At 35.3% G+C, this 16,430-nt stretch overlaps 1 long non-coding RNA gene across 1 annotated transcript; it reads right to left on the bottom strand.

Moving 5' to 3' along the window:
* Positions 1 to 219: 219 nt before the first annotated feature.
* LOC114007421 (uncharacterized) lies at positions 220 to 3,657 on the bottom strand. Its single transcript, XR_003549050.1, has 3 exons — positions 3,588 to 3,657; positions 1,078 to 1,167; positions 220 to 361 (listed from the first exon to the last, which is right to left on the bottom strand). It is a non-coding gene; the product is annotated as an uncharacterized LOC114007421 (long non-coding RNA).
* Between the last annotated feature and the right edge of the window lie 12,773 nt (positions 3,658 to 16,430).

The following is a 16,430-nucleotide window of genomic DNA, read 5'->3' as shown; positions in this document are numbered from 1 at the left end:
TTTTATTACAATAAAAATTATTGGATAAAAGGTCAATATCTTGAACTTTGTATTACACTCAGCACTGACCTCCGGAAGAATATAATTTTGCTGTTTATGGTTAAATATTTTCAAACATAACTTTCAGAAAAACAACAAAATATATTTCAAGTAAAAAATATATTCTTAGTGCTACATATAAATGAATTAATATTCTGCTATCAATTGTTGCATAGCAAACAGTTCAAAATTTATGCTATAAAACAGGAGCCAGGCCAGAAATTCAAGTAAGACTCTGTGGAGACAGCTTATCTCTTCTCAATGTTGATGATTCCTCAATGAGGAAATGTAGCTTCCTCCCACTGGTAGTGCTGCAAGTCACCTGGTAATGGGCAGAAATTTAAAGTCATTGTGAGGAGAGGAAGAGAAATTTCAGAATCTCATGTTAAAATTTATATATATATATTAAAAATCTCTACATAGTTCTTTTTTTTTTCTTTTTTCTTTTTTTTTGGGGGGTGGGACTTTTGGTACAGGGTGTATGCACTTGCAGGGGAGAGAGAAAGCAAGAAATGACCCCCCCCCCAGGTGTTTGGCCACATTGCAATCCCTTCTCCTCTGGGGATTTTGGGCCCACATGCACAAGTGCCCAGAGTGAGTTTTACATTGCTGGGTCTGGGACTCAAACTGTGGGACTATGTGTGAGCTCAGCAACATAACCATTATGTCATCTGCTGGTCCCTCCACCTAGTTCCTAAGAGCACATAGCCTTAGGTTCACTATTCTAGGCTTGAACTCTAAACAAACTCAGAAAGTCACAGAATATACTCTACAAAGCATTTCTTTGAAGCCAACTCAATTTGCTTTCTAAATGATATTCATAGATTTATGAGCATGCTATTGTCAACAAAAACAATAAAGTACAAATTATAAATCTTTCGGAATGGAAAATGATGCCCGGTGCAGATTTCTGCACTCACCTGCTAGATTAAATTGACAATTACCACACAGCTGTCTCAGAGCACTACAGGGTTTTAGAGAACAAAACTTCTGCATATGTGTATGTGTTAAACCATGCCTTTATAGGTCAGCCTTTACCTCGATTGCAGCTGCTTGTTCCAACAAATGGTCATTTCAACTGAGAGGCAGAAGGCTTGTAGGGATGAAGTATGTCAGACTCTCTGAGAGCTGAGGAACAATGGAAATGCAAAGTAGTCTTAGCTTTGAATAACGGCAATCTAATGAAAGATACAAATGATGAGGTTGTCCACAATATTGTGTGGTTATCATTAACAAATAACATTATCTTCCCCTTCTCTCTATAGTAATCACTCTTCCCAAGCAAACTACATGGTAAATTCTCTTGACAGAAGGCAATTCCTTTTCTCCATTTCCTTCTTAACTCCATAATGAAAGCCTAATGAATACTAAAGGTTTCTGTGAGTAGTACAATAATCATCTATTGTATTACTGATTGAAAGGAACTTACTACATATTCAGAGAAATATAAAGGACTTGATTTTCAAACAAATACTTTTGATAGGCAGATTCAGGACAAATCTAAATTATACTTAATTATGGAACTGTACATTGCTCTTATAGCAGTGTTTCACATGTCAAGTTAATATCTTTATTATCTCTAAGAAGTATTCTAATATGTAGAGTCTATTTCCTGATTAGCTACATCCATTTTAATAATATTTCTACATATCAATACTCTGGGAATAGTGGTATAATGGTAGTCTAGGAAGTCAAAATATTGTCCTACATAAAACCCTCAGGGATAATGTTTCAGAAAATGGATGCCTATGGGGAGTGAGTCTCCTAACATTAATATGATGGCATTTCTAAAAATGAAAATATTTATGTTTTCATGTACTCTCAACTGCCTACAGGTTTAAATTCAGTTTCGCAAAGAAAATATATACATATTATGAAAAATGTGCTATTTGAAGGTATTGGTTATAGCATCCCTAACCTAATGAATGACTTGCTGTAGCCAAGAGCTCGAGGCCCCTAACCCAAACACGTCTATATATTTCTCATCTTGAGTGCTTACTGTACCTTTACAATGTTAACAGACAAAAATATAAATGCACCCAAAAAAATGTGTACCCAGAAGAAAAAATAAAAATAGTTTTGAAAGTTAAACTTCAAAATAAACTCAGTGGAAAATTCTTGCCCCATGAAAAACTTTTGGCTTTATTACATTACCTATGCCTCTTCACCTCAGTAGCCTCAAAATATAATTTTCTTGAATTCTGATTTTTTGATGTTATAAATTTCCATTTTTTATTAGTCCTTCTATTTAGTTTATCTTGTATGTTATTCTAAATATATTTCAATTTCTTTTTATCCAGACATGGAATATCACCCTTTTTGCAAAACACTGCAACATTTAATCGGAATGGCGTGGGGGACGGGGGGAAACAACAACAAAAATGCAGGATATTACTCAATAGAACTTTGCATTTAATTACTGGCATTTTACATTTGCTGATTTCTTTTTCGATTTTACTTTATTTCATAATTTCTTATTTACATTTAATTACTATACATCTTTATGGCAAAATATGGCTTTTCAAATCATGCATGCAGTATGTAATAATCAAAAGCAGTGAAAATACTTAATGAGGATAAGAGTGTGGAATGGGGGATGAAGAGAAGAGGGTAGAGAAAGATAGCAAGACAACAAATAGAGAGGCAGAATGTTAGTGACAAACAGATATGGCTTATTACCTGTTGGTGATGACATGTATAGTATTTTCAACTGGATTGGTCTGAAAAGTATTTCATGATGGGTAAAGACTGTTTACAAGCAAAATGAGAAACAGTGATTGGTTAAAAAAATAATTGGAATAATAATTATAATGATCGGGAAAAACAATGAAAAGATATTGAATGATGAAGTGGGGGATTTAATGTCTCTGTATTGACATGCATGGCATTCCCTTTTGAAAAATCAATGTAATACACTGTAAAGTTATATGCGATTCAATGTAATATAAACAAGATTATGATGATAATAAATAAATAAAATTTAAAAACATATTTCCATATATCTTTTTCAACAAAGGACCTTAAATTCTTGTGTCTATTAAATGAATATTTTGAGGCTACTGAAATTATATTTTGAGGCTACTGAGGTGAAGAAGTATAGATAATGTAATAAAGCCAAAAGATTTTCATGGGGCAAGAATTTTCCACTGAGTTTATTTTGAAGTCTAACTTTCAAAAACTATTTTTATTTTTTCCTGAGTTCGTCCTTCCCAAGACCCCACTGCCTGCTCCCCTCCCAAAGGGATTTGGTATCTGTGTTTGCCTTCTCTACTAATATGTCTTGGAGCTCTCAATTTCTGACATAGACTGCAGACATTTGGTATGTATTGAGCAGGGACCTACAATGTTTTTCTTTCATAGTTTGGATTATTCAGCTGTCATTTGATACAAAGAGGATGAATATAGAAGATTGATTGATTTCTTTCCTTGCAAAATGAATGACATATTGTATTTAAGTTTGGCTATCAAGATAGTTTATCAATATATAATATCTTAGCTTGATTTTTTAAATTAATCTAACATCTCAAAACCACATTTCATTCACTTACAGTTTTCAGACGACATGGTTCTGTGATTATACTGACTTGATTCCACAATGGACGAATCAAGTGGTAGAATCTATGTAGAAAATATATATATAAATTCATTTCTCAAACTATTCTAAATTGCTTTATCAAATTTGGGTACTTGTTTGAGCCATAAAAACAACATACAGGAAAGAAAACTGTAAGGCACTCTTTATTTGTTTATTTATTACCTTCAATCACTGTGTATCACTACAGCACACCAAATGAATTTTCCCATCATGAATATACTGTATATTGGTTCAGTCAAAGATATTACCATACATATCATAACCAACAGATGACTTTTCATTTGTTTCTGTCCCTAAATTGTTTTGCCGAATGTTTTTCTCGGCGATTCCCTCCCATTCATCCTTCCCCTCTGTCGCACCTTCCTCCTGCACTTTCTCCAGTATCACCACTGCTCTCCACGCTTTTATACCTTCCCGTCTTTCAGTTTACGCCACAGAGTGCTGACATGCAGTATATATCGTGGAAATAATTGTGCCCTACTAACTCAGAATAAGCTCTCTCAAGTCGGTTTTTAATTTCTAAGGGATAAAGCTCACCATAGAAATACATGAATTCGGGCCAGTCAATGATATGGTGGTTAAAACAGCTGGATCCCATGCTGCTGACTGCACAGTTTGAGTCCCAGACCCGGCTTGAAAAACACACTGCCACATCTACATGAGTGCCCAAAATCCTGATAGGAAAATAGATTCCAGTGTGGACGTCCCCCTGGGAGTGGTTTCTCACTTTTTCTCTTTTTCTTTCTCTGTCTCTCTCTCTAGCAAGCACATGTGCTCTGGAGAGAAACAAATAAACAACCTAAAATCAACAGATATTAGTAAAGAAAGAGCTTAATCATCAAGAAAATATAGATTTTTAAAACATACACCTAAGAACAACAGAAACACCGAAGTACAATCAGGATGATGAGTATAATCTATATAGTCAGTATTAAAATACGATAATTTAAAAAGATAGAACACAATGAACTGTATTAGAAACTTTCAATAGAAAAATATTTATAGTAAAACACATGAAAAGATAATTCAGATATGTGGGAACACAAAGGACTAATGAATAAAGTTGAAGATTCAGCTAGTAACTTAATAGTGAAATGTTATTTTTACCTATCAACTTGTCAAAGATTATGAACAGAATACACCAAATGTTTGTACATGTTAAACAAATAAAATAAATTCAGACATTTCTGGTATGTTATAAATTTTTATTTGTCCCAGAGTGCAATTAGCAAAAGTATATTAATAACTTTTAAATATGTTCATAATATTTTGATTAAAACATATTTAAGAAATTATTTTATGGGGTGGATGTCCCAATGATGTATAAAATCATATATGAAGTTGTTCATTGTAATTGTTAAAGAGTTACGGGACCAGAAGATTGCATAATGGTTAGTTGCTGAACACCCACGTACGTGGTCAACTGAGGTTCAAGTCCCAAACCCAGAGGCTTAAAATTTAGGCTGGGTTCATGTGCGTGCAGGCCCAAGATCCCAAGAGGCTAATGGAGGAGAAAGAATTGCAGCATGGCTATCTCCCCTGGGGATGATTTCTCACTTTCTGTCTCTCGGTCTTTATATGTCTCTCCAAGAAGCACGTGTGTCCTATAATCTCTCTTTTTCTTTGGAGAGGTTTTTGCTATAGGACGTGTGCGCTCGCCAGAGAGACAGAGAAACAGAAAGCGAGAAATCACTACACAGGGTGGATGGCCACACCACAATCCCTTCTCCTCTATTCTCCTCTTGGGATCTTGGGCACACACCCACACGCGCCCGGCCTGAGTTTGAGCCACTGTGTCTGGGACTCGAACTACAGTCGACTACATGGAAGTCCAGCGACATAGCCATTACACTAACTGCTGGTCCCTATAATCTCTTTTTAAAAAAAGAAAAAGAAAAGGAAAATAAATAAATAATAAAGCATTAGAAATACCTAAATATCAAAATTAGGAGATTCATTCCATTCATTATATTATCTAAAATTATGTATTATTAGCAGTATTTGTTTTAAGAGAACTTAATGACAAGTTAAGTAAGGAGAAAAGGTATTAAAATTTTCACATATTATTCAATTTTGTTTATCTTTATCTTCTCCTGCTGGTCCCTACCTTCTCTACAGATAATAAAAATTTTTTAAAAATTTAAAAAATAATGAAAAAAAGCTAGCTGGAAATACCAAAATGTTAAAGGTTCCAATCTTTATATTCTAAAATTAAGGCTAACTTTCCTTACATATTAAGATACATAAGACTTAAGTAAAAATTACTTATATTTTCCTATTAATCTTTATAAATAGGTTTTCAGGCTTCAAATAGATCCCTGTGCCTTGATTCTTTAAAAATGAACAATGTTACTATATTCAGTCATTGTAGGTAACTGTAGTTCATCTCCTGTTACTGACCACATAAGCTGAGTTCAGCTGCGTAACAAAACATCCCCTAAAATAGTGGTTTAGAAGAGCAGTCATTCCAGACCAGGAGATGGCATAATGATTATATCGCTGAACACCCATATAATCGACTGCGGTTCAAGAACCAGACTGGGTGGCTTAAAGCACATGCTGAGCAATGATGCCTACATGCCCAAGATCCTGAGAGGGGGATGGAGGAGAAGGGATTGTGGCATGGCCATTGCTCCCCCTCCCCCGTCCCTTTGTATCTCTCTTTCTCTGTCTCTTTAGTAAGTGTATATGCACTATAGAAAAAAAAACAATAATTCAATCATTTACAAGTCTTTGGGTCAGTAAGTTAGCCTGGACTCAAATGGGCAGTATTTTCACTGTGAACAGGCTATAATCAACTCGTAGATTTATGTGAAAGTCGGTCATTTGAGGTTGGCATTTCTTACTAGGGATAAGTGTTGCCTATTAGTAAGTGATATCAGCTCAGGGTGATGGAGTTAACTGGAAACATGTCTCCAACAGGTTGGTCTGGGCTTGTAAACATAGTAACAATGGCAGGATTTCCATAAACAACAAATTCCAGTGAACAAGTACTTTATGTCTCTTGTATAACATTTTTCCATGAATTTTTGAAGTCCCCTTAAATATTAACTCAATCATCACAATAGTCCTATGATAAAGATGCTGTTTTCACCTACACTTTAGAGATAAATAAACTGAGGCAGAGGAAAAGTATGTTGCACAAAGACAGTCCAGCTTGTAAGTGGTGGGGACAGCATTCGATCCAGGCAGTCTGATTCTAGAAACGGTACCCTTAATTCTCCCTCTACTCCTGAACTCTGCTAAGCATTCAGGGAGCATTAAAGCAAAGTATAGAAGTCAGTCCATTTACTAGATCAATTTATAATTGACAATTGTTTATTTGGGGCTGGGCTTCATCTATATAAAATCTCTGAGATTTTTATGCTATACCATAACTGGTGAAGAGCACAGTAATTGAAAAAGGTTCACGCCAAATAACTGATATTTGGGTTTTAGTCTATGATTCGGCCAAGAACAAGTGTTTTATTATGTTAAATAACACTGACTAACATAACCAAGAGTCATTATTCCTCTTTTACATTGTGTGAGTCAGATATGTTCTCTATCTATCTATCTATCTATCTATACGCACACACACACACACATATATCAGTTCATACATATTACATAATAGTTGTTATGTATTATATATTAAATATTTTATATATACATGTACACACACATATGCATATGTGCACAGTGAAGATTTATCATTTTGCAATCTTTATAATCCAATTACCCTAACAGCAGCTTTATTTATTTTGAAAAGTCATCTTTTTCCAGTAGAGGTCAGGTAAAACAGTAAATCTGAATGTTCTGATTTCCAATTAGGGGAGCCAAAGAAGTATCTGAAAGAGTCTTTCTTTGACCACTAAGGTACAAAATGGAGTCACATGAGTGACACCCCAAATAGCATGAACCTTGGCTGCCACACTGAGTACTATGTAATCCAAGTTAATCATACCCTGTCCAATGCACTGTTCACTATAGCAAGGCACTCTTTATCAACGAACTGTAGTGTGATTTTCTGATAGTCATAAATATAATCTTTATAGGAATTACATTCATTAGATTTGTCTAATATTTTGGTACTTGTGGATTCAAACTGCAAATAAACATTTAAGGATAATATATGTTATGCTAACCCAGAAACCACTCATGTACTTACCAAAAGTCAATACCTTCCCCACTGAGCACCAAACTGATACTTTCCAGCCTCCCTCGAATTAGGTGTGTTAATAAAAGTAAATACTGATCAACAGAATGAAGAAGAGAGGTACTCCACACCCAGGACTAATTTATAAAACTTTCCATCCAGTCTTGCACCCTCTCTTCTTTTCCTTCTGTCACTCATTTTTCATTCCCAGAGAAACCTTCAGTCTGATGATAAGTTGGCAATCCTTCATCAGCCTGAGAAGCTGTCGACATTGTGGCCACTGATACTTGCTGTATTTTCTGCTGAAAGCGCTACACCGTATATCTCCTTTGTTGTGCCTAAATATCTCTTATTAACGATGCTGCTCCAATATATCCTATTTAAAGTAGCAACCATCTTTAAGGATACTCTGTCCCTTTTTCTGATTTTCTCATATAACTTTTCTTTCTTAAATACTTCTTTTGTCGTTGTTGTTTATTATTTGTCTCTACTTACCAGAATACATGTTTTATGAAGGGTAGGATTTTGTATTTTTTTTCAATATTGCATTCTCAGAACAAGATAGCATGCTGCAATGAATATTTGTTGAATGAATGAATGAATGAATGGCTACCAGGTATTATGCTTGAATTTCAAATAATTCATATATCTTAAATGGAATCATGAAAAGATAAATTCTTAGTTATTATTATTTTCAAGAGCTGAGTGAAAATATCATAGGTATAATAAGAGATAAAGGGAGAAAATGCCTTTAGAAGACAAAGCTAGAATATAAAGGAGGGAAAAAAAGAGTAGAGAAATGATGGAGAATAATTACAAGGAAAGTTCAAAGGCAGACTGGTTTAAACATTACTTGTAAATTGTCTCTATTTTGATTAGCTAGTGATTCTTGTTCTGTCACACGGATTACAGAGCAAGAAGAAAGGTGAGGAAAAAAAGAAATACCAGACACTTAAATTATAACCCAGCAAAAAGGTCAAAGAAATGCTGGTTAACACTTTTCTTCTTAGGGTGGATGAAATATTAAAAGAATAATAGCTCAAAAATAGAAGAGCCGTTGCCACATTGGTGGCAAATTCAAATTCGTGCCCAGAGGAATAATACAAATGTCATTCTTCTAGTAAGCAAAAAAAAAAAAAATGCAGATAAAAAATGTAATATTACAATTAGAAAACAGCCATCACTCTGACTAAAGTGTCCATTTTCTGAGCCTGCTTCACTGGTTGTTGTGTTTCCCAATGAGTTATAATGCAAAATATCACCCCATAGATTAGAATTCACTGGAACAGTTGTAACTGACTTGAAATTAGGCATGATAGTGGAGACAAAAGAATCCCTGAATAGATCCCATGCTTCATTTATCTGCAAGTCCTATACGTTTTTGAATCAACATACCTTTATAAAGGCTAAAATGGACAAAATGTTGACAAAAAAGAAAAGGATAAGTATAGTTTCACTATCTCTTGAGTTATTTCATTGCATTAATACAAAGATACAGTGAAATGACAAAAAGCTAGGTTGTGTAGGGTTCAAAACAAAACAAAGGAAAAGAATATCTGTGTCACCACTATACATGATTCTTTTTTCTTTTCATGCTTGTATTGGTCAGGGTAAACCAGGTTCTGGCAGTGTAATAACCACTCCCCACAATTACAATGGCTTAAGACAATAGAAATTTATGCTTCACGTGTACCATGGGTTTGCTGAGGTCTTGCTCTGGTAGTCCTCATGATGAAACATCTACCAGAACATTGCTAGTAATGATGGCAGATAAAAAAGACAAAGTAGCAAATCACACAAGGTGACATGCAACATTTTTGCATGTATTGTATTGATGAAAGCAGATATATGACCACACTTAATTCCAGAGGGGCATAGGCATGCAGATCAACCAGGTGCACAGGAAGAAAATCAGAACTATTTGCTAGACAGAAATAGCAAACACTACAATGCAAAAAAAAACCCCTATTCCAGTAATGAAACTAAGCCTCAGGGAAGTTAAATAACTTACTCAATGACACTTGTTAGTGGCATAGCCAGTTTTTTAAATCCAGGCATTTCTGGCTCTAGGAAGGAAAGAAAAATTGACAGATGGTGAGGATGAGACCTTGATTAATTCAATGTTACTAATCCCTGTCTACTAGAAGGGTTGTCTGTGGAACAGCAGCATCAGTAACACCAGGGAGTTTATTAGAAATACACATTCAGTCCCACTCCAGATACTAAATCAGAATCTGCCTTTTAACAAGGTCTCTTGGTGATGCATGTGTACATTAACGTTTGAGAGGCATGGTTCTAAACTTCATGCCTGAGCCCACATTAGGTCAAACTGGAAATAATCCAAGATAGGTCCCAGCTCCAAGTCTACATCTATCCACTTAAGATGTCTAAAATCTCTCCCTAGACTTTCCACTACCAGCAACGCGCAGTCATTTCTGGGAGTCCTGTGGAGGAATAAATACACTTGTCTCTCCTCAATTTTAACACACCTCTCTTACTTCTCTTGAAATCCATGACCCCCAAGTACAGTGACCACTCCTTGCGTCTGTCAGTCCTCAGGACAACAAGTATATCCTATTATTTGTACCAGGGTTAAGGAAATGGACTAAGAATGGCATCTCTAGAAATCACGTTTCAATTAACCACCTAGATCCCTGAGAAATACTACTGCTCAGGATCACATCCATTTGTTCACGTGCACACAGCTCAGTCATCTTTTCTTCTGGGCCACACTCTTCAAGTGCCTCAAGATCAGTGTATCGACCAACTGGAGCCACTGATGACTGCTTCCTTTAATCTCAGTTGTCCACATCACTCTCTTTTCTCTTCCCAAGAACATCAGCCCCAGGAGAACTGTGCACCATACATCCACTTCAGACAAACAACATCTTTGCATACATATTAAATCACTTCAGTAACATTTGGGAGAAAGGGTTCTTCCAACCAGTAGAAATGATCTCTTAAAATTAATGCATCATATCTAGGCTATACAATTGAAAATGATCATTTGGAATATTTTTTCTTTGTGAGAGGTTTTTGCTACAGGGCATGTGCGCTCACCAGAAAGACAGACAGAGATAGAGAGACAGAAAGCAAGAAATCCCGAGGTGGAATGGCCATGCAGTAGTACCTTCTCCTCATTCTCATCTCGGGATCTTAGGTACACATACACATACGCTCAGCATGAGTTTAAGCCACCGGGTCCAGGACTTGAACTGCAGTCAACTACATGGGAGTCCACTGACATAGTCATTACACCAAGTGCTGGTCTCTCATTTGGAATAAATTTTTAAATTCTATTATTAGTACAAATGTCATGGCTTTATACTACTTTTAATCCAAAGGGTTATCAAAGAGGATATTTTCTTTCAGTGTCTTGACCTCTTTCTTCTATATATAATAATAAAATAAGATATTATAGTAAAAATCTATAACTAAAAATAATGAAGGATGCAAAGGAAGAGCCCAGATCTTGAAAACGCAATAGGACAGAGTACAGTACAAAAAGTATAAGCAGACTTGGGTCTTACCATACATACTAGCTTATCCTTTATTTCAGAAATAAACCCCTGTTGCTCGAAATTTGGATTGGTAAATCCACCGAGATAGATATAATATTTCCTACACCATAGACTCATGACTTAGCCAGTGGGATGTAATCAACTCTCAGATCATATTCTTAAAAGGAAGTTTCTTGCCTTCTACTTATTCTTTATCCCTTTTTCCAAGCACTGAAAATAGCAACAAATGGAGCAATTACTTCGGATCCAGGCATGAAAGATACTTTGATACATACCAGTGTAGGCTTCTATGTTAAGGGAAAATAAATCTTCTTTCATGTTTTAGCTATTGTTAATTATCTCTCAAAGCATTTAGATTCATATTCTAACTAATAGAAGACTGAATAAAATATTTTGGGTCAGCCAATGGTATGGTGATTAAGGCAACTGGATCCCCTATGGCCCACTGCATTTCAGTCTCAAACCCAGTAGCTTGAAAAACGTACTGGGCACATTTGTATTTGTGTGCATGCCCAAAATACAGAAAGGAAAGAGAAATGAAGGAGAAGTGATTGCAGTGTGACCTCCATGGGGGATGCGTTATCACTTTTTCTCTCTCTCTCCTTCTGTGTGTATGTGTGTTTCTCTCTCTGGTATTCAACAAAATTCCACTCCATTAAAAATCATGATAAAACTGATTATCTTGCTTTGCTTGCTGACCAAGAATAATTTTTAAAAAAAGGATTGTTACCAAAAAAAAGAAAAAGACAGTTGTTTTTAACTTAAGAAAAGTTTTATTATTTTTTTAGGGACCAGCAGTTAGCGTAATGACTATGTCGCTGGACTGCCATGTAGTCGACCGCAGTTCGCGTCCCGGACCCAGTGGCTTAAAACTCACATCATTCACGTGTGCATGCGTGCCCAGGATCCCGAGAGGAGAACGGAGGAGAAGGGATTGCGGCATGGCCATCCCCTCTGGGGGGTGATTTCTCTCTTTCTATCTCTCTGTCTCTCTCCGTCTGTCTGGAGAGCACACACGCCCTATAGCAAAAACCTCTCCAAAATACATAAAGAAAAGTTTTTTAATAAATTTTTATAAGAATTTAAATGAATTTCTAACAGAGTTTAAAATTTTCACAGATACAAAGTCAAATCTACTTGCCCAAATTTTTATACATAGTGAGAATTAAGCTTATTCTATTAATTTGTTTTGTTCAACTAAGTGTACCACATAGACCTTTAAATCTCTCCTTCTGAATTTTCCTTTCTTTGAATGAAATTAGCATTTTCCTCAACTCCAAACCATCATGCCAGATTTCATTCCTGCCTTTTGCCACTTTATTAGCCTCTGTATTCTTCATTTGTAGAGCTTACCATCTACGTTGCTGTTCTTTCACTTCACTGCTTTATTGAAACCCTTTCCCAGATCTTTCAGGGCTGTTGAAAAGGCAACCCTGGTGTGCCCACTGCACCAGCTTCCAGCTTTCTCTAATCCTTTGTCCTTTCTCAGCTTCTAATTCAGAACTTGCTGGGGCTTCTTCTTTATTCTTTCTGTGCCATTCTATCCATTTCCCAAATATTGGGTTGTCTGAAAAGCCACAACATACTGTTTTCTATGTTTTTCTATCCAAAAATCATCATGACTTTTCTGACAAACATTACTTTCATAAGTTACAGTGTACATTTAAAACTTAACATTCTGTTACTAAAATCTACTCTAATGTGTTATTTCTAACTCAGTGGTCCTCCACAAAGTCCTCTATTCAAGGACAGCTACTCTTTATTACTGATAATGCCTTCAACCTGTTCATGGAAAATGTGTATTATGAAAAAAATGCATAATTTTTTAAAAATTGTACTAAAATAAACTTGTACTTGAATTTTCTTTTTTTACGAGCTCTTTATAATGCCTTATACAACACATGTAGTCACCTTTGTTTATTTTATACTGCCTAAAAAACATTCTGGATGTAACTCCTCAATGTGCCTACTCTAGATTGCCTAAAAAGCACTCTGGATATACTATTTCCCTTAATGCCTATTCTTCCTCCCAAATTCACGTGGCCCCACTCTTTCTATAAAACTTTCTTCAACTATCCTAGGACCACCCTCTCTCCTTCTGAATTTTAAGGGTTCTTATCTTTTCTATTTATTTGGACCTTCTAATCTTTCTCAACTTTCAAGAACAACTAGCAGATGCCAATCGATTGTAATATATATCTAAAGTAAAGAAACTGCCTGATGAGGGAAATTTTATTAAAAAAAAAGATATACAGTAATTTGAAAGGCTTAAAGACAATTTTGAAAGACCAATCATGAGAATTTAAAAAGACAAATCACAATACCAGCTTCATGGAACACTTAGGATTCGCACATAGGACACATGTGAGGTGAAGGCTCTCACTCCAATTCCTGAGCATTTTGTCATCTAATTTTTCTTCTCCTTAAAATGAAATTGCTACCACTATCCCAAAAATGTGTATTGAAAGATCTTAAATTAATGAAGTATAAAATATGACATTTTGAACCCTCTTCAAGTTGAAGCAAAGCAGAGATATGGAGGACCAGAAATGTCTTATTCTCACAGAAAAGTCGCACCTTTTTGGTCTGCTAGGTTTAATGCTGACTCTCATTCTTCGTTGCTCTTGCAAGTTCTTTAGGAATCTGACTTATTACTTTGTTTTGCCCGAAGTTTCCTTGACGCTCACAAATGCACTCTAATTCAATATTTGCTTAGTGCTCTGTCAGCTTGTTCTAGAGCAGATGTTCTTGCTCTTCCTCTCACTTCTCTTCTGCTAAGTTCAGAGGCATTCCTACAGAGATAAACCAGACTCGGTAGAGGGGCACTCCTCTAGGAACGCTTAACAGTACACACGTTACATCATAGTTTCTCTTGCTAATGTCTTGTATCAAGTCATTGGAGGAAAACACATTCTTTGCTCAGACAAATGATGAAAGTAGACTAATCTCCTCTTAAGCAGTCATTGGCCCATCTCTAAAGCCAAATTTTTGCAAGCATGTGTGAGACAATGGTCAATTGTGTTGCCATAACTCAAGCTAAGCAAGAAGATTTTATAAAGTTTGTGGAAAAATAAAATTATAGCATGAGTTTATTTTGCTTCAAAATATTGTTGAAATTGGGACCAGCAGTTAGCGTAATGGCTGTGTCGCTGGACTCCCACGTAGTCGACCGTCGCTCAAGTCCCGGACCCGGTGGAATGATGAAAGTAGACTAATCTCCTCTTAAGCAGTCATTGGCCCATCTCTAAAGCCAAATTTTTGCAAGCATGTGTGAGACAATGGTCAATTGTGTTGCCATAACTCAAGCTATGCAAGCAGATTTTATAAAGTTTGTGGAAAAATAAAATTAAAGCATGAGTTTATTTTGCTTCAAAATATTGTTGAAATTGATGAATAGTTTTCCTTTTTAAAGATTTTCTTTTATTTTAATTTATTTTATATATTAAATCACTATACATCACTTAGCGCCTCTACTGAGTCTGGTTTATCTCAGTAGGAATGCCTCTGAACTTAGCAGAAGAGAAGTGAGAGGAAGAACAAGAATATCTGCTCTAGAACAAGCTGACAGAGCACTAAGCAAATATCAAATTTGAGTGCATTTGTGAGGGTCAAGTTGGGAAAAGTGAATTTCCCCAACATGAATACACCACACCATCCAGTTGAGGATATGTTATCATCAACAGATAATAATCCATTTCTATGTTCCATAAATGTCCTGGCTCTCTATTTTTCTCCTTAATGTCTTTCCTCACATTCCCCCATTTCTCCCATCCTCTTCCCACACTGTACCCAGTATTCATAACCATTTTCTGTGCTTCTATATCTTCTGATTTTTCTGTTTCTGTAATAGAGTCTGGACAGTAGCTACATATTAATGGAGACATATGATGTCTTTCTTTCATAACCTGGCTTGCTTCACTCAGCAGTAAATCTTCCATATTCACTCACTTTCTATCAAAAGCCAGGTTCTTGGTGTTTTTTAAGGCTAAGTAGTATTCCGTAGAATATATGTGCCATACTTTTCAAACCATTCATCTATTTGTGGACATTTGGGTTGGTTCTATGTCTTAGCAATCATGAATAATGCCATAATAAACATAGATGTGCAAGAACTTGTATAACTTAGTGTTGTCTTGTTTTGGGGGTATATACCAGAAGTGGAACTAGCAGATGACATAGCAGTTTTTCATAACACACATTTTCCTTGAGTTTTTAAATCCCTCCCCCATACATATCAAATTCTACTAGTCAGAGTTGCCAGATTTCCCAAATTAACTTACAGGAATATTTAAATTTCATAATCATAGTAGATAATTTTAATATAAGTAGGCCACTTTTGAACACATTTTTACTAAAATATTAGTCATCTTTAATCTGTAATTCAAATTTAGCTTTAGTGTTTCATAGTTTATCTGAAAATTTTACTCCTAGAAATTCTGTTGATTTCTCTCTCCTGACTGGAGTTAGAGAAGACACTCCTCCACCCCAGACCTCTACCTTGGAAATGGGTGTCATGGATCTCTTACCCCAACTTTATAAGAAGAAAAAAACTAGTATAAAAGATTTTATAACAAGGATACTGTAGCAATATTGATTCCTAGAAGCAAAAAAAAATACTAGAAATATAAATCACCAACAATATAGGAATGAATGAATAATTTCTGTTTCAAACCAGAATCTGAAGTATTAAAATGTAAATTAAATCTTACCAGTTGTTTTGGAGATATTTCCATTAGGTATAGTTGAGTTGGGGGGAGCTTAAAGTCACAAAAAAAGTAAATATTATGATTCATTTCTGAATGTTAATGAACTACAAAAAAAAATAGATATATTTACATATAGTTTTTATTCTAGGAAAATATGAAAGATAGATACAATTGTGTTTCTGACACAAGTCGTCAGAAATAAATACATGTGGGTGGGAGAATCAAGTAGTAGTGCATACTTTAAAAAATAGGTAGAACTGGGACCAGCAAATAGCATAAAAAAAGTAAATATTATGATTCATTTCTGAAAGTCAATGAACTACAAAAAAAAGGATATATTTACATACAGTTTTTATACTAGGAAAATATGAAAGATACATACAATTGTGTTTCTGACACAAGTCGTCAGAAATAAATACATGTGGGTAGGA

This window comes from Tupaia chinensis, unplaced genomic scaffold (assembly GCF_000334495.1).
Source record: "Tupaia chinensis unplaced genomic scaffold, TupChi_1.0 Scaffold000168_1, whole genome shotgun sequence".
Taxonomy (NCBI): Eukaryota; Metazoa; Chordata; class Mammalia; order Scandentia; family Tupaiidae; genus Tupaia; species Tupaia belangeri.
The sequence above is the reverse complement of the archived record's forward strand: the minus strand, read 5'-3'. Positions and strand labels throughout refer to the sequence as shown.